At 40.3% G+C, this 20,633-nt stretch overlaps 1 protein-coding gene across 2 annotated transcripts in view; it reads left to right on the forward strand.

Moving 5' to 3' along the window:
* Positions 1–20,633, forward strand: part of KIAA0355 (KIAA0355 ortholog) — a 65,461-nt gene that overhangs the window by 7,365 nt on the left and 37,463 nt on the right. The window lies entirely within an intron of this gene.

The following is a 20,633-nucleotide window of genomic DNA, read 5'->3' on the forward strand; positions in this document are numbered from 1 at the left end:
GCAAAGGTATTCTACAGATCCAGGTTATCAATCCTAATTTAAATGTTGTCTTTCACATAAATGGCTACTGCAGTTTTAAGACCAAATGCTGAGTCTTGGGATGGTGTATGGTCTGGTTTGGCAGTCTTTGGTCAAGTGCAATTAGAGCTTTATCTGTGTGGAAAAGTGGTGCATCTGACCTGTGCTATTTTGAACTTAATCTGTTGCTTGGTTTAGTGGTTAGAAAAGATCCTGCTCTGGTTAAGTGAATCCATTGCTCTGCAGATGTTTCTCGATATGAAATCTGTTGAAAACCACTAATGATACATTTTTTGTTTTTGTATAGGAATGTTACATTTTTGTGGTGATGAATTGGTATGATAGATTAAATCTGTAGTTGACACACAAGATTTAGGGAAATGGTTTTTGGGTAAAGTGCATTTTCTTCCTTTGAAGACGCAATAGGAAAAGAGTTTGTTTGGAGGGTTTTTTTTTTCCATCTTAGTTTCTGGAATGATTGGGTTGTAGGAGGTTTGACTAGGATTGTCTGATACAGTCAGACAAATGAATAACAGACCATGGTTTGCTCTGGACTTGTGCTTCTTCTGAGCTTGGGTTAGAAGATGAGAGCTCTGTCAGTCGGGTGTCAGGAGGTGCCAGGTTGTTGCTGTGTGTTTGGACACGTTTCTGGAGGGTGGTGTTCGCTCAGGTGTGTTGGGTGAACACAGGGTGTGTGAATTGCTGTGGCTCAGGGTAGCAGAGGGCAGGGCTGAGGAGCTCATCGGGCTTTAAGGGTACAATATATCAGTTTAATTTGTTCTTGAACAGCTGCACAGTTTGTTGCTTGTGCAGTGCATTGATGGGGGGGTTGTTACAATTTGCACTGATTTTTAAACTGAGCTTCTCAAGTCAGTTTCTGAGGACACTAGGTTGGCATGTTGCTGTTCTTCAAGTTCCTCTGTCATTACCCTCTGATTCATTATTCTCTTGCACTTAGGGGGATTACTGATGGAAAATGTCTGTCTAGACTGCCTTCTCTTGTGTTTCACTTGAAATGCCTTCATGGCCCTCAACTTTGTGCAGTGTGAGAGATGAAGAAGACTACTGCTGGTTTCATATGACTGACAACATTTGGCTTAAAGTTGTCATTTGTTCTTTTTCCTGAGACATTCACATTTTTATGGGCTTTTTTTGAGCTTCACATTGCAGACAGTGGGTGCTTTTCTCTGTCTGATGTAATATGTTGTTACTGGTATTTTAAGTCGCATTCTGAAACAGGAGAAAATGATGTATTTCAGTCAGTCTCTTTCTGCTCAAAAGTTGTATCTGTATTTTGTTCTGAAATTGTTTTAGGACAGATGAGGCAGCTTCTTTCCAAAAATTCTTGTGGTTTCAGGGAAATAATATGTCTTCTTTGCATATGCTATTTGATATATTCTGCTCTGGAGCCTGAGTCCTGTTCTCTGCTGTATTGATTGTATTTCACTGCACATGAAATGAAAGATTAAGAACAACAAGGGTAAGTATAGTAGATGAAATTTTTTACACTACGTAATAATGCTCCTTTTCCTTTTAACTTAAAGCTTTGTAAGTGATGCAGTCCTCATAATCATGAGTATTCCTAGGAAGGTATGCTGTGTTTTGACTCAGATCTTCAGTGTTGAAGAATAAATTATAATATGAATGCAGGGCATCTGGCATGCTGTGTCTATGCTAAATATTTTTCTCTAAAATGAATTCTAATGTAAGCAAAGTTAAACTGGTATAATTTGGAACAGTAGACTTGAGGCAAAAATGCAAGTAGCTGTGTGTGAATATTGATTATTGTGCTTGGTAGCATGTGAAAAACTTCATCGTGCCTCAAAGCACTGTTGCCTTAGTGGACTTAAAATCCCTTATTTAGCTGTCGCTAAGGATTTGTGTTGAGGAGTTTTTTAAATTTCTTCTTTTACATCACCGAAGTCCTGTAGTTCATTGGCTTTCTCTGACCTTGCAGTGTCACAGGCAAGTAGTGTTTTGGCCAAAGGATGGTGGGTTTCTGTCTGAAACAGTCCAAGCCTGGTGATCTCAGAGGACCCACGTAATATATTCTGAAAAAAGGCAGGGAGTGGTAATTGCAGCTGTAGAGTAACCCTCAGAGAAGAGAAGCACTTGACAAATTCACTTACATGTAGCAGTGTGTGTGTGTCCTCAGGTGTAAGATACCCTTGTCTTAACTGTTGGGTATTGCAGCACTGCAGGTAAGATGTTGTGTATCTTTTCGGTAAGAACCAGCATTTTAAGGAGTAATACTTCAAAAATGATGCTTTGTAGTTGATGAAGGGAAGAATTGGTTTTTGTTTTTACTGGTGAAATGACTTTTTTCCTAAAACTGCTGCTTAGGTTCTTCCATATGGAAGATACTGCCTCAGCCTGGACTGCTGGTAAGCTGAAGGTTGTGTGGCAGGTACTTGTGGCTTACTTGCACTTACTTACACTGGGATGCCTCTCCTTTTTTTGTTTGTTTTCTTTTCTTTGTTCAAAAAATTGGGTTTTGTTAAATACAAGAAGACTGTAGTAAGAAACATAGCAAAGCAACTGCTCATAGTCATGACCTCAGTAAGTAAATGAGACTACTCAATGTAATCTTTTAGAGTTACAAATATTAGGTAAAAACCCCTTTCCTTTATGAATAATAAGCTGAAATCTGTCACTTTTCACAAGGGCATGTAGTGATATGAGAAGGGAGAATGGCCTGTGCTGAGGGAGAGTAGATTTAGATTAAATATTAGGAAGAAATTCTCCCCTGTGGGGGTTGTGAGGCCCTGGCACAGGGTGCCCAGAGCAGCTGTGGCTGCCCCATCCCTGCAAGTGTCCAAGGCCAGGTTGGACAGGGCTTGGAGTAACCTGGATTAGTGGAAGGTGTCCCTGCCCATGGCAGAGGGGGGTGAGATGGGCTTTAAGGTCTCTTCCAAACCATTCTATGAATTCAGGATAAGATAGTCAGGTATTTACAGTATCGGTATGTGGTAAAAACCTCAATGCCACAAGATTTTTTCCTTGATGCTTTTTCTTGAGTGGTTATCTTCTAGGTGCTTACCAGTAGAGATTGCTTAATATAACATTGAAGTAGTATTTATTAGTAGTAAATAAGTGTCAGTTCTGACTAAAAAAGATCCATTGTTTTGACCAAAGTGTGGACAAAGAAATGGCTCCTAAACAGAGTGTGTATTTCAACTTCAGAGGCAAAGGAATGCCAGCATAATCACCTGAAAAATGTGAAAAGCAGTCCATGGAATTATTTTCTGTTTCAGACAGAGAATAAAACAGCTGTAAGAGGAGCTCAGGTTCCATTTTACAAGTGACTCTGGTGTTTAAAATGGTTTGCTGATAGGCATGCAGCAACTCAGAAAGCAGCAGGATGCCTCACTAATAGCATTTGAGAGCCCTAAAATGTAGTTTCATCTTAGTTTTGAATATGGTTGTATTGATATGCTGTAAAAAACCCCGTCAGTTTCATTGCCAGACACAGAATCATCTCATTTTTATTATGTTGCTGAATCCAGTCACTCTCCTTTTCCACTGTGGTTATTTTTGTTCTTACTTTTAGTTTTTTTTTTTTTCCTGCTTTAGACTTTAATTCCCGTTTAAAACTCTCCTGATTGTATGTGTTACACAGTGAGGATTGGAATGTTAGCTGAAAGATGGGGAGAGCAATCTGCTGTGCTGAAAATGCAAAAGATTTCCTGTTGTTGTTACTTAGTTTGGTGTGAGTTAGTGTCCCTGAAGCAGCTAAAGCACTGCTTAAACTCTCCTTGCTTAATGTATATGTACAAGTGGTAGTAGAGGATAAAACCTCTTGATGTATCCAATAATACTCTGATTGTGGTTAGCCCTAGTTCTGTCTTTAGAACACATTGTTCCTAATAAAATAAATGCACAAAGTGGTATGGCCTGCTCCAGCTGCAGAGTGTTACTGGATGCTTTGAAGGAAGGTAATTATTTTATTTATTTCTAGACTTGAAATTTTGAGAAAACGTCTCACTGAAATTCAGCTCCCTCAGTAGGGAGAACATGCATCGTGCAGTGTGCACGTAACAGGCATCGTTAGGTACATGCAGGAAATCCATATTTTGTATTGCTGTGGATAAAACCAAATCTATAAATACCTCAGTGTGTAGTAAGGATGCTTGTCTAATACTATGGGGTTTAGGCTGGCTGGCGTTAATCTAAAAGTAGGAAAAAGAAATTGGAAATAGACCAGTGCAGTTGAATTGGAAGCAAGAAAACAGGTTGTGTTTAGTGTTCCAAATTTGAAGGAAACTACACTTCATGTTATAATAGAAATGCAGAAAATAAATGTAGCATGCCTGTGTTTATGCATTGTAGTGTAGAGGTTTTCTACAAATACATATTGTGGACTTATGTAGAATATGGATATTGTAATTGCCTAACAGAGTAGTTCTAAAAGTGGACCAAAATCCTTACATAGCTGTAGAAGGAAGGAGTACTGGTAGAGTAGGAACAGAGTTCCCTATTTTTTCCCGTCTAGCACTGTGGAGAACAGGAGTGGATGGAAATCCTCCTGCAGAAGCATTTGCTGTTTTGTTTGGTTGTGCTGTAGCCATTGGCACTTTCTGCTGCCATCAGTAATTCAGGGGCACAGGACATACAAGTTCAGGTTTTTGTCAGAGCCTGCCTAATGGGGAAAAAGATGTGGACGAAGGGGCATTATCATTAAATAGAGAACATAATAGAGTACTGCAGTGGAAGTTCAAGCCTGGTTAACTGAGCTCTGTTACTGTGCTGCTTATCTTGAAGCAGATGCAAGGAGAAATCTTTTCCTAATAATAATTTCACTTACCTTCTCCAGAGCCATTGTGGAAGTTGTTGTTTCTGTAATACTGATTATGGAAGAGCAGTGGGCATTGAGTTTTGTCCAAAATCAGCCTGGCTGAGCCATAACTGCTGTATGATGGTTCCACTGGGGCTGGGGGGACTTGGAAGTGAACGTGTGGGAATGTCTTAGATGAGATCTCTGCTCAGATAGAAGATTCCTGCTGTGTTTCTTGAGGGGGTGGATTTGCTGTGTCCTCCCAGCAGGCTCCAGGCTGCCCTGACAGGGGAGCTGTGTGAGCTCAGCCAGGTGTGGCGGGGAAGGTTGTGGCAGGTAGCAGAGTCACAAGGCACAGTGTCTAATAGAGTGTTTACCAGATCATGTTGGTATCCTTGTAGATCATATTAATGTACTTACTAGTTTAAATTGAATTGTTCAATTAATTTTTAAACATTAGTTTAATGACTATGTTGTTAAATATCAAAGAAAACCATCAGCTACTCTGGTGCTCAGTGTCCATTTCACCCCACTCCAGTACAGACAGCAGTGATAACAGCACTGCTGCCTGCACTTACTGACTTACCTGGTGATGCTCGAGTGCTCTAAGTGAAAGGCTTATTTTTCAAAAAACAGTTCTCAGGTTTCCTTTCAGAAATTTTAAAAAAATCGTGGAATTTTCAGTGAGCTTAAAAGCTTTTCTTGCGCTCATTAGTAATTTGAATGTTTCCTATAGACCACTGTGTGTTGAAAGGGTTGTTTTGACTTAGTTGAATGTGCATTGCATGCTTTATTGGAAATGAAGGCACAGATCAGCATGCAGCTCCAGCCTGCATCAATGACTGTTCCAGGAGCCCTTTCCCTATGAAGTAATGATTTTAAAATGGTGTCACGTATGGATTCACTCTGCTACAGCTTGGGTTTTTTTCTTTATGACTAATGAAGAATATTCTTAGCATAACTAAAACCACCTATGCTGTGTTTGCACAAGTTTATGAAAGATGGGAGTGGAAACAGTGCTGAAAAATTAAAGACTTTAATGCTGTCCTCAGTGAGGACTTAGAATTGCTTCAGTACCTTTCATAGTAAAGGCAGAGACTGTGGGAAAATTAACTTACATTTACATTGATGAGCAATATTATATTAGTTCTTTAATTATGCATTTTATTACTATGGTGTCCATAAAAATGCTTAATTAATTAAATATTTTGAAATAGCTGGGTTATTGGACAGTGCTGTTGTGATACTCTTTTTCCATTTGACTAACAGTATCCGTTTGAAAACATATTTTCACATATTTTCCTAGTGGCATGATAAATTTTTGTGGCTGTCATTCCTTGACATGAGAATCTCAGTGGGGTTTTTTAAGATGCTTCAAATCTTCATTTTGAGGTGGGGTAGAGAAGTTTTCAAATGTTGACCCTTAAGACTCAATGAAGTTACCATTCAAAATATGGGTTTATAACATCATGGTTTTTCTGAAGGATGAGGCAGTCCTGACTTGCATTTCTTTATGTTGACAATGCCATTTTATAGATTTTTTTTTTTAAAAAAGGAAAGAAAGTATTGTTATCCCTCAGGAGTCACCCAGGAATGAATCTCATCGACTGCTCCTGGGTGCCCTGCTTCTGTCATTGATAACTTTTGTTTCATGGTATCCACTGATGGATAAATAGGTTAATTAGATCACTCTCGACTTCACAATTTCTCTGTTGTTTTTCAGTCCATTCCAAAATCCAGCTCTGCTACCTTAAAAAATTCTCACACTTGGTTTTCTCTAGTCTCGTATGTGTTCACTTATCTACTTTTATTCTTAATTGCTGGAGGCTGTCCTCCCACTTACACTGTTCAATTTGTGTGGAACTGGTAAGAAATTCAAATGATGCCCTGCTGAGAATAGGATGGAAGCTGAAGGAGTGGGAGAGAGAAGCAGAACAAACCGATGGTATTTACTAGAACTGCCTGTGCAAACTGCTGTGGAACAACCCATACTTATTGTCAAGCACATTGGTGAGGTATATAAAAAAAATTAACAAATTGTGTTGTAACACCTAATGTCATCGTTCAAGGATTATTCCTCTTTCTTAATTTTGTTTCAGTGGTCAAATTGTCCTGATTATGTCTAACATATAATTTGGAAAGTAATTTTGTGAAGAACTAGTGGCAATTTCTTTGCTGTTAACATCCTAGGCTGACTAATTCTCTGATTAATCAAGTCATATCGGTATAGTTGGCCTTGTTTTGGAAGGCTTGCTTCTATCTTGGTGTGTTATAAATATTTTGGGGTGTGGGTCCATGAGAATTCCCTTTTTCCCCTCAGTTTCAGTAAGGGTGTTCCCTAAGGGGCAGGGACCAGGTCGACCCCTCTGTGCAGGGTGAGCACAGACCCAGCTTGGCAGTTCCCGGTGCTCCCTCCTGCTCCTGGGGGTATTTTCTGGGACTGAAATCCCTTATTTTGGAGTAGGCAGAGGAGTGCTCAAAGAGTGGCTGCTGAAAACCCAGATGTGCTTGTACCTCTTGGCAGCTCCAAGAGGGCCTGGCCATCTCGGGCTGCAACCTCGAGGCTTGGGATGCATCCTGGAAACAATTTGTTTTTCAGCACTTCGGAGACACAAGAACCTTTTTTCGTTCCTCTGGGAACTGTTCTGTATCAAAGTGTTTTTGTGGGAGAGTTTGTTCATGCAAAAACATTTTGCCCTAGCAGCTGTACAAATCGGGTATAATTGGTAAAAATATGAAAGAGGTTTATGGATAGTGGTCATTAATTAAAAGTTGAGATCTTGACCACTGCCGTTGTGGCCTAGATGGATGTCTGGTCTGGTAGGACACTTTTAATTGGCTTTGTGTAACAAATGTTACAGAATCAATGGTGAACAAACAATTATATTTTGTTGTTGCAAAAACCCACACAAGTTCAAGCAAAGTTCTCTGAAATAGATGGTGTCAGATGAGATTTGCTTTGTAATAACCCCCTGTAATTTGTAAGACTTTAGCTTAATGTCCACAGATAGTCTCTCAAGTATGAATAATTGCTGTAAGTTAATGCTCTGTGTTGCAAACTGCCCTGAAGTGCAGATCTGTTGTATTTTAAGGTCTTTAGATAAACCTTCCAACAAATTAAACTGTTTCATTGCGGTGTAGTACTGACAGTAGTATTGAAAATCTTTTTCAGGGAAAGCTTTAAACCTATATTGTATAAATACATTGTTTCTAATGCTTTTAAAAGTAATGTTAAATTGTCCTCAACAAGAAACATATGGCTATAAATTCTGATGTACTCAATGCACTGTCCTGACTGTCGGAAGCAGAGTGTGCAATGTGGAGGATATTTAATTTAAAAAATTGGGATAAGGGTCGTGAATTGTATGCTAGAAATAGAAAATAAGATTAGAGGTTATGTTTCAGGCATGGAGCTGTCTCTGGGGGGGGGAACAGAACAAGGTTACTTCAAGGTTTGGAGCCTGGATGGGGGATGGGAGAAGGGAGGAAATCCAGCAGTGGCTAAAAATGGTGCCTGGGGGAGTTTGTAGTAATACACACAATAGGAATTGCCAGGCATTGCCCTGATGCTGAGCATTGTGCATTGTAGCCTTCTCCTTGCCAGTGCCACATTAGTCATGGGCAGTGCTTGGTACCAGAGGGGGGTCCTGGCACCAGCACAAACAGTCCCGGTGCTGAAAAGGTTGCTTTCTCTAAACCTGATACTTGGGAAATGTATGTGGAAGGGGCCTGGCCAAATCCATGGTAGATGCATCAGCTGGTCTTGAAACATTGCTTAAATGTGTTTGGCATCTTTACAATGTCTCATGGCTGGCAGAACTTTACTGTGTCACAGGTAGTGCAGCAGAAAAGCCCTTCGTCAATAAAAGTTGCTGGGAAGGAGTGTCAGCATGGCTCAAGTCACCTAAATATCATTTAACTGAAGCCTAGTCTTTCGTGTTGCTAATAAATTTAAGTTAATTGACACATCAGAAAGTGCCACTTAAAATTTTAGATATTTCTCTCCAGTCTTAGCTTGTGAACAAAAGTCAGCTCTTTTAAGGAGTATGGAGAGATGCCATAGCATGTACTTGGTTAGGTGTGGACTTGGGATCTTCCACTTGTGTGTGTACCACTGTTGGGACTTGATGTTTCAGGGGGAACACAGCTGAGGTTTCAGAAAGATCTAACAAATAATGAAAGTTTAAGTCTCCAGGTTTGCCTCTGGGCGTTGTATTTCTACTGAATAGATCAATCCCATCGTGTTAATTTGTTTTATGGATTAAAACGTAACATTTATTCCTCTTTCCAAATGCATTATACCAGTATAAATATCCTATTGTATCCTCTGCTGCACAAAAGAGTTCTTGCACAACTCGGTGCAGAAATATTTGGCACATAACCTGGTGACAAATCATGCCCATGATTGAGGGCTTAGTTGTTTATATAAAGCTATCAGTACTTTTAATTTCAGGGTGTGGTAGAATGGTGTGACTGTGTTTTATATATTGTAGATTGGGATTGATAATTATTTAACAACTGATGATTTTATCAGGAAACATTTGAGAGTTCTTTGGTGAATAATTTTCCACCTAAGAACAAGGCAATTTTTTTAAAGGAAAAAAATCACCTTCTGTCAGCCATATGCCATCAGTATTTCTGTGCACATCAGTCTGACTGCTGTGTGCCTTTCCCTGCTGTATAGTTAATGCAGCAGCTTAGAGCCGGGAGGGAGGAGAGCGCTGGCAGGATTCCGTGTATGCATTTGTTAGCAAGGAGCTCTTGGGGAAGTTATTTATATGCCTTGGTAGCATCTACACCTTGGTAGCATCTACACCATTATTTTCCAAATGTGTGAATTTATTTGTATTGAAAGAAATTAAACATCATTATTAAGAGTGTTATCTCTGTTTTGAAAGAAGCAGCGAAACAGTTGTTAAAATATTAAAATACTTGCTTTTCTTAATAAAAGGAAAGTAACTTTAATCAAGCTAGTCTTCGCAGGAAGAGCATATAAATGTAAACCCCAAGTAACTAATTGCTTTTGAAGACAGAAATTTCTTACAGCTTTGTCTGTGTAAGGCGTGGATGGAGGAGACCCAAGGTTGCTGCAGAGTTCCTCAGCCTGCAGCTTTTTGATGTTAAATTGACCTGTGGTGTATTTTGGCATTTACGTTGTGTGGATGAAAGGCAACAAATTACTGTGTGGACTGAAATAGCAGGTGGGATTACTGGAGCAGCTAATGGAGGGCAGTGGAATCTGGAGTCTCAACGATGGAAGCTGCTGCCATTGTGGCCTTGGCTGGGACGCTGTGGACAAGGCAGGAGGAGGATCCCTTTGTCCCCAGTGCTGGTGTTTGAACCAGTTGTTAACAGCATTTGCAGAAGATTGAGCAGCTCGGGGAAGGATTTTTTCAGTTGTCTGCTGTGTAAAGCAGGCAGAACAACTAGATAAGCACTAAGCTTTGGGTGGTCTTGGAGAGGGAAATGTTACAGGTGGCAAGTGTGGGGTCTATCTTTTCCTTTTGATTTGTATTAGAGATTTATAAACTGGAAGGGTGCTATATTTGATCTTATAACTAATCCTATTTTGGCCCCAGCTATGCAAGATGAGTTAGGGCTATTTTAAAAATCTCATCTATATTTAATTAAGCTTTAAAAATTCTGGCCTTAATGAGGAGGTGAATTCTGTGCCCAAGACACACAAGTAGCTTTTTTGATAAGAAAAAATGAGGAAAGGTTATGAAGTATGCATGCTACTGCTTCTACTTTGCTAATCTTTATGATCTCAAATTACTTGTCACCATTGTTCCTTCATCAGCTACAGAGATTAGTTCTACATAAGATAATATATTACAAACCATAGATTTGTTAGAAATAAAGCATTTTGACAGTTCCAAAAGTCTTCTGTTACAAAGGTCTAGTTCAATAATGGTTTTTAGAATTAAAATGAAAACTACTCAACTCCTACTATTTATGGAATTGCTATTTACGATAGTATTATGCTTTTGTAGTGTTATGTACACACTAATGTTTGGTTTTGTTATGGAAGGGAGACTGTAATTCACACTGGATTGCTCTGGTTTATTCATATCCTGTGACAGTGAATCAGATACTGCTGTCTATATACAGACTGAATTGCCAGCCAGCTTTGGGCCCAAATATGGTAAACATAATTATGTTCATTTGCTGTAAAAATACATTCTCCTTAGTTTAACATTTTCATGATTACAGTTTTCTGGTAATTCCATAATTTTCAACATGAGAGGGATATGAAAGGCGTAATCATCATGTCCCTCTCTTCAGTGTAGAATATAGTTTGTTTTCCTGGGCAAAACTCCAGCTGTTCAGTGATGAATTTACTGCTGCTCAAATACAGTGAGCCCATAAAGCATTTGGAAAGGCTGTTCCTGGGACAGGAGCTGTGCTGTGGAGACAGAATCTCTGTGTGCACAGACAGCAAAAACCCCATGGCTGCAACTGTCCTGTGGCACTGAGGGGATGTGCTGATGTCAGTTTTTCTGATATGGACTCCTGTTTCCTATTTTTGGAAATGAAATTAACATCATTTCAGAATACTTAATACTTCTCAAGTAGGAGACTTTCAATGAATGAGTTGGGGGAGCATTAAGATAAAGCTCCTGCTCTGTACTGAAGAGAATAAATATTAGTAAATACTGGATTAGGTTTTAATTTGTTACAAAGGAGTGTTATGATAACTGTTATTAAATGAAAAAAAAAGATAGTTTACATGTGGAAATGCATGCTAATAGTTGCCACTTCCTTTATACAAGGGGGTTAGGATTAGTGCATTTAATGCAGCTAAGAAAATGCATTTGCAGGGTTTTTTCTTTGTTTCCATATAGTCTAGTACTGAGAATGTTGTAGATGAATTCTGTGGCAAGTGTTGAGAATTCAGAAGCAGCACAGTAATTTGGGTAAGGAAAGATTGTTGGTGTTGAGTTACTCCAAATGTTTTGAAAGCTTTCATCATCCTTGCTGCAAACAGGCAAAAAAAAATCACATACAGGCTTTACAGGATTTGCTGTACATAATCTGTCTCATGTTTCTAGTACTCAGAACTTCCTTCTTCATAGAAGAGCTTTAAATGTGTAGATGATCTATAATTTTCTCTGCCTTGAAAAACTACTTTTATCTAACACTACTAAAATAATTAAAATGCCTACTGAAGTTACTCCGAGTTTGGGGTTTTTTAAAGTTGTACAGCATCACAAGCTCTTAAAACAGTTTGGCTTGGGGGTATTTATTTCAGCGGGAAAACTCGAAGGTGTATGTGCTGGGAAGTGTGAGTCCTGGGGTGTTTGAAATGTGGTATCTGTGTTTGCAGGAGCGGCAGAACGGCTGGAAGTCTGAAAGGGACCAGCTGAGCTGGGATGTGGAAATGTTTCTGTTTGCAGAGGAGTTGTAAACAGTGTGTCCTTGTGGCACTTCTGGCGTCCTGACTGTTCCGCTGCTTTCAGGGGTTGCTGGCATGGAGAGAGTGACGAGTTTTGGCTGATTCAGGCTTCAAAACTGACCCGCCTCAACCTCCTTTATCCCTTGGAGGTTATAAATGGGTATCTAGGGAAAAGCAAGAACAGGATGAATTTGTGGGCAATTCTAATTTAAAACTGTCCTCAACAACTTGCTTTGTCTGGGATTTCCTGCGCCTGTGGTCAGACTGTTCAGTAACCCAAGTGAGCCCCTCTGTAAGGAAGGGTGATAAGAGACCAGAACTGCACACTAAATTTGAAGTGTGGGTAAACCATGGATTTATGCAGTGGCATAAGTATGTTTCTGGCTTTTCCAACATGGCTGTTCCCTTCCAGATCTATTCTTGTGACTGCCATTCAGCATCAGGCTGAGGTTTAGCAAAACCATCAGTTATAGATCACCTTCCTCCGTGGTAATGAGCAGGCCAGAGCCCATCATTTTGTATGTGAGTTTAGGATTCTTTTTCCATGTATGAGTTGATAAATGTATCCCTAATTAATCTAGTGTCTTAAGTCCCTTAGTCCTGTGTATGTGTGTGTATATATATAAATATAAATATATATAAATATATATAAATGTGTTAGAGCTTGTAGTATGTCAAGACTAAATAGTGTAGTGTGGACCTGGGCTCTTATTGCCACTTGTCTTTCCAAGTCTTGTTTAAGGTATGATTTGTTTAGGACAATGAAAGCATCCTCAGAAGAACCTAACTTTTGAAAGAAGATGTGTTGAAGAATCTTTCATTTATTTCTCTATGTATTTTGTCAAAGAGTGGGAATTATTCCCATTTTTCTAGGTGTGGAAGCTTTTTCTGTTTGAGTCCATGGACAGATCATTTTAAGCTGGTGGGAATGAAGCTCTACATGGAGCCTTCTGCCTGGTTTCTTGATCTGCACTGACTCAGCAGTAACTAAGTTCTTCAAAGTGATTTCCTAAATCTCTTTAACAAATTTTAGTAGAAATTTTTAACATGGATCTTAAAATGTGTACTGAAAACATCTCTTCCCAGTGAATGTTACTGAAAACTAAGTATGGCATTTGCTTATGCTTGAAAGCTGCAATTGATGGTGTAACAAAGAGTTCAACTCTCACCTTACTGTGTGGGAGACACCACTAACTGGACTGGGAACTAAACATGTGCCTAAGTCCATTACTGAAGTGAGCCCAGAGGTTTAAGATGTCTACTGTAATCTCATGGGATTGTAGGATGGTTTAGTGTTGGGCTTTTTTGTTGATGTTTTTTACTGTATTGTGTTCATCCCCCATGTGAAAGCTGGTTTTCTGCATAAACTTGAGAAATGGTGATTTTTGGAGTTTTCATTACACAACTGAGAAACAAATTTGTTTTCTTAATGCTTGTGTTTTCATTTAAGTTTTAACAGCATCCTAGACTTTATGCTTACATTTTTACTTTTGAATACAGTAATCAAGAGTAACAGGGTGAAGAAGAATTGCCATATGGTGGCTTCTGGTGTACCTTAGAAATACTTCAAGTGTGTATGTGATGTGCTGGCTGGGGGTGCAGAGACAGACTTGGGAATTGTCTCAGATGGCCGTAACTGGACCATGGTGCACAAGCCTGACCAAGTAATACTCCTGTTCCATATATGCTTAATTGAATATTTCTCTAGCTCAGCCTTTCCTCCCTGACTTCCCTTCAGCAGGAAGTGAAATCTGTGGCCTAAAAAGATCGTTTACAGGAACATGTTAACTTAATCTCAATATTTTCTGGAAATTGTCAGCTCACTGTCCCTTGTTTGAAAGCCTGGCTTGCAGTTCTTCCCTCTGTTTGGAAGGGAAGTGTATTTTTCCTGTGGATGGCTTTGTGTGTGCACAGGTGTCTCTTCCTGAGAAGTCCTGTAGGATCAAAGAATCCTGTAGGTGAGCTGTTCTGGGAGGCAGAGCTGTGCCTTTTCTGCAGAGATTTGTGTTGCTTAGGGTTGCTCTCAGTCTGGTCCCACAAGCTTTTTCTTCATCCTAGCACATTTTCCAGCCCTGGTGGAGGAGTGTGCCTGTGGCTGGTGGTGAGTGCACCCTTTAGGGAGGTGAGAGATGGAGCCTTGAGTCTCCCCTGGCTGCCAGTCACGTGAGGGAATTTTTCTTGCTGTGTGCAGCGGCTTTGTTAGGCTGCTCTCTCAAAAGAATGGGCATTATTTTCTTTCTCTTTTCAAAGGGGAACTGGTCCTGCTTTCAAAATAGATAACGTAAGCACCTATTGCCAAGGGAGGATTGAAACAGTGCTCCTGATCTGACACAGGCATCTATTTTTGACGTTGGCGGAGGCACCCAAGTCTGAAAGAAGCTCTGGTTTAACACATTCCTTCCACCAGCTTTTCCTTTTGCTGTCATATCTTACTGCTGAGACTTGAGTTAGTGCTATTTGGAGTGTTATGTGTTTTACTTCAGACAAAATGCAAGAAGTCTCCTGGTGGACTGTAGGCTGCTCTGTCTTGGAAAAATCCAATTCACTGTGCTGACAATATGAATCTGACTGAGGAACACCTACATTCTGTGTATATCTTTTAGGGAGTGTAGTTACACAGGTTTATAGATTTTTTTCTGAAGGGTTAAGAGTTGGAAGTGAGGTGGTGTAGTGCTGAGCAGGCAGGACCCTCAGTACTTACCTGACCCCAAAATTTGATGTTCTTCAGCCTTTTCCAGTTCTCTCTGTTTCTGAGTGGTTTTCACGACAGTCTTTGGTTATTTGGGTTTTTTGGGCAGGGCATGGCCATATTTTTGTCTTTGCTTGTCATTTCAGGCATAGCAGACATGTGCCTCTAGAGGATTTTTCAGTACTAAGGCAAAAGACACAAATCAGCACAAATAATTTAGTGTCTTTGTTTTAAGGAGTGTCATTCTGAAGGGAAGAAAACTCTAGACAAAAGCATAATAAATTAGTTCAGAGACTGTCTATAAATATTAGGTAGGTATATATCATCAGTGAAATTGGTCTTTTGAGTTAATAAAACCAAGTTGCTGGTTTAACAGATCTCACAAAGGAGATCAGATTATGAATTAATAAATTACTCCGTTGAAATTTGAGGTGCTCAATTTGATTCTAGTTAAACTGTGCTAACTGCACAGGCCCTGTGGAGCGTGTTCTGTGAGCTCTGGTCCCCAGCTGGGGCAGGGAGGACACGGGGTCAGTTCCAGTGTGGCTGTTGACACACATCTGCCCCTGGAGAGCTGGTGCCTGGTGAGCTGGTGCTGGGAACGGGACACCCTGGAAGAAGAATGTATCCAGCAGGAGCTTCGTGGATTCACTAAGGATTCATTTGACTACTTTTTTGTTTTGGTTTGGTTTTTTTCCTCCAACTGTTCTGGGCAAGCAGCCAAAAAGGAATCCCAATGAGCAATTCATGAGCTAACAAGAACTAAAATGATTTTGGTATAATGGTCTATTTCTGACTTTCCCCCATCCTCCTCTAACAGGAGATTTTTACAACTTGGGTGACAAAAAAACCCTGTACCAAAAAACCCATCCAGGAGGTGCCTGGGTGTCCTGGAGGCTGCAGCCCACCCTGTTAGAGAGCCTTGGAAAGCCATGCTGGTTTTCCTTCCTGGATCTGTTGCCCCGGACCAGAAGCAATCGGGGTTTGGTAAAGGAGAGTCCTCTCCCTGCTGGCATTCCCAGGCTGCTGGGGCTGTTGTCCTGTGTGTGCATCCTGACAGCTGTGGGAGTGAGTCTGGAAAAACCCGAAGCCTCGTTTGCCCTGGTAGTGAAGATAATCAATACTTGTCAACCCCTATAACAGCGTTTGCATGCTTTAAGTATTTATGATGTGTTGGCAAGAAATTCCAGGTGCAGAATAACTTGGTTGATGTCAGAGGTGAATGCATATCTTCTGCCAGTCAGCATTGCTTGAAGGTGGCTTTTCTTGTTGACTGAGAAGTTTAATTATTGAAACGTAGCTTCAGCTCTTGTATTATTCTAAAAAGTTTTATGTTCAGAACAGTGTTTGAAAACGAAACCAAATTTTAAAAGCCCAGACACATTTCATTTTATGTGTTTTTTCTTCATGGGTGGATTGAATATATTAGAAAGGTGCCATTCCTATGGCAATTTTAATATTAGTAGATGTGGTGTATTGATTGAGAGTAGTGGAGAAGTTGTAGGCAAAGTCAGAATTTAATTTATCAGGTTGAGATTTGTTGCTGAAATTAGAGCTATTCGTTAATATTGAATCCCTGCTCTGTGGATTCCAATTTTTAGTATTTTTGAAGGGATATGTTTTGTAGATGTAATCCATCTTCAGTTTGGGATAGCGTAAAATTAATCAACTCCCGGTTAAAAATATGATGTCTGTCTTAAAATCCCTCCCTTAAAATAATTGGGGATACCCGACTGTTTTTCTTAACCTATTTATTCATGAGGATCCTGTAAAGTTTACTTGGAGGAGTTTCCACCATCTGTCTTAGTCCACTTGTGTTGTTACCTCCACTTGGTGACCTGTATAAAAGGAAGAGCAGGAGAGGACCTGTTGCTCCTACACAGCCCTGGCTGTTCCCTGGGGATGCAGGCTGGCTGTGGCTCATGCGGGCACACTGGTGCTGCCCTGTGCCAGGCTCCCACCTGGGACTGCTTCCTATTTCTCCTGGTTCAGTAATGCCCGTGCTTTCAAACCACACTGCTGGTCTGAAACTTCTGTACTCAGGGCTGTCTCTGCTGCCTTCTGAATCCCTGGCTGTTCTCCCTGCTGTCCTTGGCAGCGTGGTGCTCCAGGTGAGCTGCCCAGGGATGCTCTGCATGCTCTGGCTCTGTGCCGGACATCCTTCCCAGCCGGGGTTTCCTTGGCCAGGATGTTTGTAGCTGGATGCCCACACACAAATTGTTGTTGCCTGGTCACTCTTCTAGCCCTGAGCCAGCTGGACACTGCCCAGTCCTCAGGAAGTGGTGTACGGGCCTCCCTTGCCCTTCTGCTCCCAGTTTGCTGTGCAGGTGTTGAGGACCATTTAGAGTATCTTTGGTTTTACAAATGTATTCACATTTGGACTTTGATTAGCCTGATGGATGGGATGTACACATTAGTGACAGGAAACTGTGAAGGTGGAATAGCACCTTTCCTCGTGGAGTAACTTCTGGATTTGCACAAGATTTCTATCACTAAATGCCAGAGGGAATCAGTGTGTTTTTGACAGGAGGCCCTTGGCTCCGGCAGCTTCCTGGCCTTTTGGCCTCACCGTGGGTTTGTTTGTTCAGGCTTTTCCTGGGTAAGTGATCTGGCTGCTCTGGGTTGTGTCTTTTGGAGTTAACTTTTTTTTTAACATTAATTGAATTCAGTTTGTTTTACAAGAATGGTGGGTGCGGTGTTAAATCCATCCTGAGATTTGGAATCTGTATCTCATAAAATTAAAACCAGCATGAAATAGCATGAAGTGTTACATTAAAAAAAAATAGCTCAGGTGTTTTGCTCTTCTGTGTTATATTGCATATTTGCTGGAAGGACAACAGAATCCATAAAGAATACCATTTGAAGGCAAACTTTTGCCGATTTTTAAAGCTGAGGTCAGAACCTCTTTTAGAGCACTGTTTCCTCTGCTCAGTTTCCTGTGTTGATTCAGGGAAAAAGTTGCCTTCTCTTCTAGCAGGGTAGTCCCAAACAGGACAGATGGGGGATTTGACCCCTCATGCTGGTCCAAAACAAACTGCGGGGTACAAAATTCCACTTGTCTCAAAGTCTTCCCTGTTCATTCATTTCTCTTGCGACTGGTGAAGTTGGGAAAAAGCATTTTTCTGTGAAGTATCTAAGCAAAAAATTTTGGATGCTACATTTAAAAAAAGTAGCAAACTCAATTTGCATTTGCACTCATTTTCCTGCAACTTCTGTTTCCTCTATGCAAATGTGGCCATTTTTAGAGCAGCTTGTGCAGCTGTCTGATTCTTTGGAGGTTCTTGTATCACTGGAAGGAAACACGTTGATTTTTTTTTTTTTCCCCCCTAAGGTGGCAAGAGGTAGATTGGCCTAAAGTGCATCCAGTCCAGTGTGGAGCCCTCACTTTTAGTCCATGCACCAAAAGCAGTGGGGAGCTGTAGCACTGGGGAAGGGAGAGCGTGGGAACCTTCTGTGCTTCACTTTTTCAGGAAAAGATGCAAAAGGAGGAATGTTTATTTTGTATGTAGCATGTCAGAGAGCTCATTACAGAGTTTCAGACATAGTATTCAGACACATGTCTGGTGTTGAGGCATGCAGCTTTCCTCTCTTTGAATAAATATTAGCTGAAGATACAAGCTGTCCTCTTAAACTTCTGTGTAGATTTTATTATGAGGGAATTTTGAAGCTGAAGAATTGAGTAAGTACCTGCAGGTTTGACGATGAAATTGTCTAGAAGCAAAACACAATGATTTGTTGTTTTTGTTTATAACTGTAGAAAATATGAAACCACCTTATATTTTCTATCCATTGCATTTATGTTCTTTTAGGATGCAGCAGGTTTATGTATTGGCTGAATGTCTGACCATTCCAAATGATGAGTTCAGTGTGTTTGATCCTGAAAGGCTCCATGTATAATCACAACCACCGAGCTGAGGTGCATCTCTGATAATCTCATGTCGTTCAGTGCTCCAGGGCTTGAAAACCCCTCCTTCCTAGTTTTTTCTTTCATGATCATTTCTTAAGTTCCTCTGCAATGGGAAATTTCATGTCTGCTTAGGAAAAACAATCACTAATTTACTTATATGTTGCATTTAAATTAACCAACTCTATTGTTCCATCTGCATTTATATGCAATCAAGGAAACCAATTTAATCATGCTCTCCACTGTAAGGCACCATAGCTTCTAAAGCAAGGAGAAAATTATTTTCAGCTATGCATATGACATCAAGACTTCCTAGAAAATTAAGCTTTTAATGAGTTTATTGCATTTTGACTCATTCCATGCGAATATTGAGAGAAGTGTAAAGTAGTTAGGGAGGTAAGTAGTCAGCTTGGAGTACTTCAAGGATGCTGAAATGCGTATGGGAGTTTCTCTGAGTTTTAGGTTTTAAAAAGTGGGAATACAGAAGAACATTTGCTCTAGATCTCGGAAGCAGAATCCTCTGCAGCAACGACTTCCTGAAAAACTTGTATCCTGTTGTTTTAGTGGGAGTGAGACTATCCAGCTCTGGATGTTGTTTTGTCCTGCTGTGTCTTGCCTTCTTCTGTATCTGTGGGATGCTTGTACCCTACATATGTAGGGATATGGGAGTGAATGAATATTGTGTGTGTTCGGGCAGGTGGAAATAAGAAATTTTGACTGAAAATAAAATATTTGTTCCCTAACCATTTTGACAATATTACTACAGGTTTAATTTCTCGAATATAATAGCTAAAGCAACATTTTGCTGTTAAATGAAAAGGTTTCCAGATTATTCTTCAAGTACCTGGGAAAAAAACCCTGATTACTGTTTGATACTATCCTTGTACATTGCAATTGCTGCAGTAAGGAAAAAGATGTTCATGTTTGATAGAATCAAGTGGGGTGTGTGTAGGAGAGGGAGAGAGTGGCCTGAAGTGTGACTGGAGCTAGGACTGGGCAGACTGACGGAAGGAATTGTATCCTTCTCATACTGTCCTGTCACTGTTGATCAGTGTCTGGTCTTGAACACCTCGTGCTCCATCTTGGCCCTTTCCCACTGCTCAGGCTCTGCTCACCTTCCTGCAGATGCCTTCAAGGACTTCTTGGCTCTCCAGCTGCACCAGGGTTTGCAGTAGGAGCAGGGCAGTATAGAAGTTGTATTTCCTCCCTACTTTGCTGTCTGCTGAGACTGTTATTTAGACCAATCTCTCAGGCAGTTGTGCCTCATATACCACCTTGTGTATGAGAGATGCTGCCTACCCATCACACTGGAATGGGACTTGAATGTTGTATTTCTCAGCTAATCTCAGGTAGGATTAGGCAGATTTGTCTGTTGTACTAAAAAAAAAATTAAGGACTTGTATCTGTTGACATAGTAAACTATTAAAATGAATGGGAGAGTTCTGCAATAAATTATGGTGTATGAAAAAAAGTTTAAATTTATTTCATTCTTTCATTATTTTTAAAGGATGAGGTTAGAAAATGTGATTAACTCCCCTTGAGCTCTGCAGTAATAACCTTTCTGCAGTAATAACTCCTTCTGAGAGTAATAACCTGCTCTTAACTGTGCAAGACTTGCACTGGGGATTAGCCAGAGTCTTAAGTTTGACAGCCTAGAATGAAAGTATTCAACAATTCAACAAGTAAGTATTCAACAATGTTGAGTTTAGTAACAGGATGACACTGACTTGTAACAGCCTTTTAGACTGTCAGTGTGGCTCTTGCTCCCTTTGGATCTTGGGTGTTGTTGACAGTGTGTGCCCAGAAATGTGAACCAGGACACTGCAGGAGTTAAATTTTTAAACCTTCTCAT

This window comes from Corvus moneduloides, chromosome 12 (assembly GCF_009650955.1).
Source record: "Corvus moneduloides isolate bCorMon1 chromosome 12, bCorMon1.pri, whole genome shotgun sequence".
NCBI classification, from domain to species: domain Eukaryota; kingdom Metazoa; phylum Chordata; class Aves; order Passeriformes; family Corvidae; genus Corvus; species Corvus moneduloides.